The sequence below is a fragment of the Sorex fumeus genome, unplaced genomic scaffold, assembly GCF_029834395.1.
Source record: "Sorex fumeus unplaced genomic scaffold, SorFum_2.1 ptg000086l, whole genome shotgun sequence".
Taxonomy (NCBI): domain Eukaryota; kingdom Metazoa; phylum Chordata; class Mammalia; order Eulipotyphla; family Soricidae; genus Sorex; species Sorex fumeus.
In genome coordinates this window covers 2,444,844-2,451,730 of record NW_026606143.1, presented here as the reverse complement: position 1 = coordinate 2,451,730, position 6,887 = coordinate 2,444,844, and the positions used below count along the sequence as shown (strand labels likewise).

The 6,887-nt window shown below is 40.2% G+C and overlaps 1 pseudogene; it reads left to right on the top strand.

Annotated features, from left to right (window-relative positions):
- The first annotated feature begins 418 nt into the window (after positions 1–418).
- Positions 419–533, top strand: LOC130039497 (uncharacterized; annotated as a pseudogene).
- The last annotated feature ends 6,354 nt before the right edge of the window (positions 534–6,887 follow it).

The window sequence follows — 6,887 nt, the reverse complement described above, 5'->3', positions numbered from 1 at the left end:
CCACATTCCACATTCCTGGCATATTCCACATTCCAGCCTTGCATAAGAAAAAGCACACTTTCAGCACAAACCACATGTTTTACACAAACAGTCAAAGCACAAAGACCCACTCTTATCAGTTCTGGAAATGGTGGGAACTCTACCAAAATCCAAGTTCCCAGACTCTAGCCAAGGGCAAGATTATAAACAAACCTTTCAAAGGATAAGAAGTGAGACATTCCATGTTAACTCTTTTTCTGCAGTAAGGGTAATATTTTCCTAATATGTTTTTCTTCTTCATGAGCTGTGTCATTCCAGTCTCTTAAAAACAAAAATAAAGCCCTAATAAGTAGAATTGAGTGAACACATATTTGGACTTTAAAGGTATAGACAGTGTTTAATCCTTGAAGAATTCTGAGCAAGAGAAAAAACATTATTCGTGCTTGCTTCGGCAGCACATGTACTAAAATTGGAACGATACAGAGAAGATTAGCATGGCCCCTGCGCAAGAATGAAAAAAAAACATTATTTGTGTGAAAAAATAACATATTTTTGGAGTCAATTACAAAGGATTGAAATAGAGGGATTTGCATCTAATTAGTAAATTGTTGGTTAACCCCAATAGGGGATTTTGAGGTCCTGACCTCAGCATAGAATTATTTATTTCTAATTCGAATCTGCAATTGATGCTGTGATCATGACTATGATTGACTTAGACAACATCTGTAAAATGTTACATGGTCCTGTTGAGTAATACATATATGTTGTCTAGAGGGGAGTGTCCTATCACTTTATTAAACTTGTGCCTTTGTTTACAGGCTCCTTTTTTCATGTTTCCTGATGCTCGTGATGCAGTGCAAGGTGTGAGTGTGCATGAGAGGGTGGTGGTGGGAAATATATCTGAAGATGCTGCAGTTGGAATGGAGACTGAGGCCCATGTGAGGCAAAAGAAACTTATTTGGGCAGTTTTACAGGTTCATTTTTCCCATTGGGGGCGGGGGGGGGGCGAAGAAAACATTAATACATGTCCTAGAAAAAAGAGTCAGATTACAAAGTGTGTAATCTGACTGATTACAAAGTGTGTTTTGATATTTGTGTTTTGATTTTGTTTCTCCTTCCCTTTCCCTGGTTGCTGTTGCTTTTGTGATAACTGGGAGAGGTAATTGGCATCACACGTGTGCCTAGCTGTAGTGCTCCTACACTTTAATTGCAGTTTTCACACACTTGGCCTCAGTGCTTGCCAGGTTCACCGTCTCTTTTGATGTGGGGTTACACACTTGCTTACTGGGGACTGAACTCCTGTTGTGGTGCTCTTGTGCATTCTGTCTGTAGTGTTTCCTGGGGTGGGAGGGGGAAGATGTCCCTGTGGTGATCCTACTGTGGTGCTCGCAGATTACACTGCTTTTTACAGTTATTTGGCTTTCTGGGGATCACATCTCTTTTTCAATTGTGATTCTTAAATGCACCTGGCTACACTATGGCTATAAATCAAGTGTTCCAGGGGTCACAGATAACAAAATTACTAGGCACAAACAATAGAGCAATTGGCACGAAGGATCCAACCCGCATCAGGCAAAGGCAGGAATTAGTCATTGAGATATCCTACTGAGTCCTAAAGTGTGTTTTAAAAACTAGAAAATCCCGAGAGATAATGAATGCATCAGGCTGAGTGCATGCTTTGCATGCAGGAGGCCTGGATTTGATCCCTGAGACCACATGGTATTCTCAGATGAACCCACAAGCACTTAGCCAGAAGTAGCCCATGGCTGGGTATGGCCAAACAAACAAAAATTCCACCCTATTCTCCCATCTTTATAAATATCCAATGTTAAGAATTGATGTATCAATGGGGACTGGAGCATTTACCTTACATGTGGTCAACCCAGGTTTGATCCCTGGCATCTCATATGGTCCCACAAGCACCAGCAGGAATAATTCCAGAGTGCAGAGCCAGAAGTAGCCCCTGAGCATTGCCAGGTGTGACCCAAAAAGCAAAAAAAAAAAAAAAAAAGAATTGATTCATTGGGGTTGGAGCAATAGTAGAGTGGGTAGGATCACTGGATCACTTGCCTTGCATGTGGCCAACATGGGATCGATTCCTGGAACCCCATAGGGACCGCCAAACACTGTCAAAAATGAGCTCTGAGCACAGACCAAGCGTGAGCTCTGAGCATCAATAGACATAGCTGCATTCCCCCCGCCCAAAGAATCGATGTATCTTTCCATGACTTCTCTGTTTTTAAAAAAGTAGTAATATAATTTTGATATCACATTTTATTCACTTTTTAATTCTGCCCTCTTCCTTTTACTGCAATTATTGTTGACACAGTTGCCATGGCCTGAGGTTGTACAAGGCCTGACTGTGGTGCTTGCACATTTTCAGCTGTAATATTCTCTGAGTTTTGGTGCTTGTGTGGTTTATGGGGCTTACCGATGATTACACTCACATACTTATGGTGTTTGTACATGTTGATACATTCTTAGGCTCATAGATTATAGTTATGATGATCCTTGAAGGACATTGTAGTGCTCTTATAGCACTCACCAGGGGGTTACACTTCCTAACTGTGTCACTCACACATCTTTTAAGATATTGTGCTTTGCTGGGGATTGCATCTCGTTTCATGAAGCTTACATCATATCTGGTTGCAGCGCAGCCAAAAATTATTGTGGCACCAGGAATCACAGACTGCAAAGATGCTGGGATCATGCTTGGCTCATGTGAGACATTAGGGATTTATATTGATGAGTATATACTTGTGAGGCAGGAGCTCTAAGGCACTGCTTCCTCCAGGCCTCTGTGATTTTTAATGCATGTAAATATGTGTGCATATGATTTGTGTTTGTTTGCTTTGTTTTGCAGAAGTATCACATTGTCCATATTGTTGTGCAATTTGCTTTCTTTTTAACTTTTTATTATTATTAGTGAAACACCATGAGGTACAGTTGTAGATTTACAATTTTTTGTGCTTGGGTTTCGATTATACAATGATCAAATACCCATCCCTCCACCAGTGCCCATTTTCCACCACCATGGATAATATCCCTCCCACCCCGATCCCTCCCATCCCACCCTGCCTCTGCGGAAGGGCAATCCCTTGTGTTCTCTCTCTCCTTTTGTGTGTTGTGGTCTGCAAAATAGGCTTTGAGTGGCAAACATGTTCAGTCCATAGTCCACTTTCAACATGCATCTCCCCCCCTGGGAGGATCCTCCAAAAACCCTTTATTTGGTGCTCCCTTCTCTATCTGAGATGCCCTTTCCCCTAGAATGCCCGGTTGGCCTCTAAGCTATGGAGTAATCCTCCTGGTGCTGATCTCAGCTATGCTTGGGTATTAATCTCAATTTTTGTTATTTTATATTCCCCAGATGAATGCAATCTTTCTATGTCTATCCCTCTCTTTCTGACTCATTTCGCTTAGCATGATACTTTCCATGTTGTACCACTTGTATATAAATTTCATGACTTCATCTTTTCTAACAGCTACATAGTACTCCATTGTGTAGATGTACCAAAGTTTCTTTAACCAGTCGTCTGTTCTTGGGCATTCAGGTTTCTTCCAGTTTCTGGCTATTGTAAAGGGTGCTGCAATGAACAAACAAGTGCAGATGTCACTTCGACTATGCATTTTTGCCTCTCTGGGATATATTCCCAGGAGTGGTATTGCTGGGTCAAATGGGAGCTCAATTTCTAATTTTTTGAGAATCGTCCATACTGTTTTCCAGAAGGGCTGAACCAGTGGGCATTCCCACCAACAGTGAAGGAGTGTCCCTTTCTCGCCACATCCACGCCAGCACTGGTTGCTTTTGTTCTTTTGAATGTGGGCCAGTCTCTGAGGTGTAAGATGGCATCTCATTGTGGTTTTGATCTGCATCTCTCTGATGATTAATGATGTAGAGCATTTTCTCATGTGCTTTTTTGCCATTCGGATTTCTTCTTTGAGAAAGTTTCTGTTCATTTCATTGCCCCATTTTTGGATGGGGTTAGATGTTTTCTTCTTGTGGAGTTCAACCAGTATTTTGTATATCCTTGATATCAACCGCTTGTCAGATGTGTATTCGGCGAATATACTTTCCCATTCTGTAGACAGTCTTTGTAGTTTGGTCACTGTTTCTTTTGAGGTGCAGAAACTTCTTAGTTTAAGATAGTCCCATTTATCTATCTCTGTTTTCACTTGCTTGGCCAGTGGCATGGCATCTTTGAAGATACCATTAGCTTCAATGTCATGGAGGGTTTTGCCAACTTTGTCTTCAATGTACCTTATGGTTTCTGGTCTGATGTTGAGGTCTTTAATCCATTTTGATCTTACTTTTGTACATGGTGTTAGGCAGATTTCTGAGCCCATTTTTTTGCATGTAGCCGTCAGTGATGCCAGCACAATTTGTTAAAGAGGCTTTCCTTACTCCACTTCACATTACTTGCACCTTTATCAAAGATTAGATGATCATATGATTGAGGGGAGATGTCAGTGTATTCAACCCTGTTCCATTGGTCTGCAGTTCTGCTTTGTTCCAGTGCCATGCTGTTTTAATTATTACTACTTTGTAGTACAGTTTGAAGTTAGGTAGGTTGATTCTTCCCATTTTCTTTCTCCCAAGAATTGCTTTAGCTATTCGTGGGGGCTTATTGTTCCATATAAATTTCAGGAGTGTTTGCTCCATTTCTTTGAAGAATGTCATGGGTATCCTTATAGGGATTGCATTGAATTTATACAATGCTTTCGGTAGTATTGCCATTTTGACAATGTTAAGTCTCCCGACCCATGAGCAGGGGATATTTTTCCATTTCCTCATGTCCTATTTTATTTCCTGAAGTAGCGTTTTGTATTTTTCTTTGTACAGGTCTTTACTTCCTTAGTTAAGCTGATTCCTAGGTACTTGATTTTCTGCGGAATGATAGTGAACGGGATTGTTTTTTTCATGTAGCTTTCTTCTCTCTCACTGTTTGCATATAGGAAATCCATGGACTTTTGGGTATTGATTTTATAGCCTGCAACTTTGCTATACAGGTCTATTGTTTCTAGGAGTTTTTTGGTGGAGGTTATTGGGTTCTCTATCATATCATCTGCGAATAGTGAGAGCTTGATTTCTTCCTTTCCTACCTGAATTCCCCTAATATCTTTTTCTTGCCTAATCACTATAGCAAGTACTTCCAGTACTATATTGAACAGCAGTGGAGATAGTGGGCATCCTTGTCTCATCTCTGATCTTAGAGGGAAGGCTCTCAGTTTTTCGCCATTGAGGACAATGCTTGCTGTAGGTTTGTGGTAGATGGCTTTAACTATGTTGAGAAAAGTCCCCTCTATTCCCATTTTGGCTAGGGTTTTCATCATAAAGGGGTGCTGGATCTTGTCAAATGCTTTCTCTGCATCTATTGATATGATCATATGTTTTTTATCTTTTCTTTTGTTGATATGATGGATTATGTTGATTGATTTCCGAACGTTAAACTATCCTTGCATCCCTGGGATGAATCCTACTTGGTCATGGTGTATGATCTTTTTGATGAGTAGTTGGATTCTATTTGCTAGTATTTTGTTGAGGATCTTTGCATCTGTATTCATCAGAGATATCGGTCTGTAATTCTCGTTCTTTGTGGTATCTCTGTCTGCTTTTGGTATCAGTGTGATATTTGCTTCGTAGAAACTGTTCGGAAGTGTTTTTGATATTTCAATTTTGTGGAAAAGCTTAAAGAGGATTGGGAGTAAGTCCTCTTTAAAGACTTGGAAGAATTCACTAGTGAATCCATCCGGGCCAGGACTTATGTGCTTGGGGAGACTTTTTATTACCATTTCGATTTCCTTGGTGGTGATAGGTCTGTTCAGGTATTCCAGGTCTTCTTGGTTCAGCCTTGGGAGTCTCTAGGAGTCTAGGAATTTATCCATTTCCTCGAGGTTTTGATGTTCCGTGGCATAAAGCTTCTCAAAGTACTCCCTGAGGATCCTTTGAATTTCTTTAGTTTCTGTTGTAATGACCCCTTTTCATTTCTGATTCGGTTTATTAGGGTTTTCTCTCTCCCTTCCTTTGTGAGTTTTGCTAGAGGCTTATTGATCTTGTTAATTTTCTCGAAGAACCAGCTCTTAGTTTCATTGATCTTTCGGAATGTTTTTTGGGTTTCCATCTCGTTAATCTCTGCTCTGAGTTTTATTATTTCCTTTCTCCTGTTTGGGTTGTGTTCCTTTTTTGGTCCTTCTCCAAGCTCTTAAGCTGTGAGGTTAGGTTACTTATGTGTGCTCGCTCCTCCTTCCTGAGGAATGCTTGTAGAGCTATAAACTTTCCTCTTAACACAGCTTTTGCTGTGTCCCATAAGTTTTGGCAACCCGTGTTCTCATTTTCATTCGTTTCTAGGAATCTTTTGATTTCCTCTTTGATTTCCTTTCTAAGCCACTCGTTGAATAGCGCACTGTTTAATTTCCAGGTGTTTGATTTAGTTTTCTGTTTTTGTGTGTGATTTACTTCTAATTTCAGTGCATTATTGTCTGAGAAGATTGTTGATACAATCTCTATCTTCTTAATTTTATGGAGGCATGTTTTGTGGCTCAGCATGTGGTCTATCTTGGAGAATGTTCCATGTACGCTTGAGAAGAATGTGTATTCAGCTTTTTGAGGATGAAGTGTCCTGTATATATCTACTAAGTCCCTTTCTTCCATTGTTTCCCTCAGATGAAGTATGTCCTTACTAAGCTTGAGTCTGGTTGATCTATCAAGACGTGACAAAGTGGTGTTGAAGTCTCCTACTAGTATTGTGTTGCTATTGATGTCTTTTTCCAACTCTATGAGTAGTTGTTTTAAGTACTTTGCTGGTCTCTCATTAGGTGCATATACACTTACTATTGTAAGTTCTTCCTGTTGTACAGATCCTTTGATCAATAAGAAATGGCCTTCACTGTCTCTTATGACCTTCTTCACT